Source organism: Mandrillus leucophaeus, unplaced genomic scaffold, assembly GCF_000951045.1.
Source record: "Mandrillus leucophaeus isolate KB7577 unplaced genomic scaffold, Mleu.le_1.0 Scaffold10, whole genome shotgun sequence".
NCBI classification, from domain to species: Eukaryota; Metazoa; Chordata; class Mammalia; order Primates; family Cercopithecidae; genus Mandrillus; species Mandrillus leucophaeus.
Window position 1 is genome coordinate 1314280 of NW_012098098.1, and position 275 is coordinate 1314554.

The window sequence follows — 275 nt, forward strand, 5'->3', positions numbered from 1 at the left end:
CCCTGTAGAGATGAGGAAGCCAGTGGAAAGGTGGGTGGCACGGCCTTCCCCAGAGCCCCCGCCTCTGCTAAGTGGTGGGTCTACTTACGGATCTAGACCCACCTGAAGCCAAAGAAAGCCCTGGCACTTCAAAGCACCCACTTGGCAGCTGGCAACTGTCTACACTGTGTGTGGACTCACATACTTTGGGAGCCATTTGAGCCCAGCACCTTCTGATGATGATGACGATCATGAGGATGGTGTCATGGGGACACCAGCACATTCTCTAAGCCAAG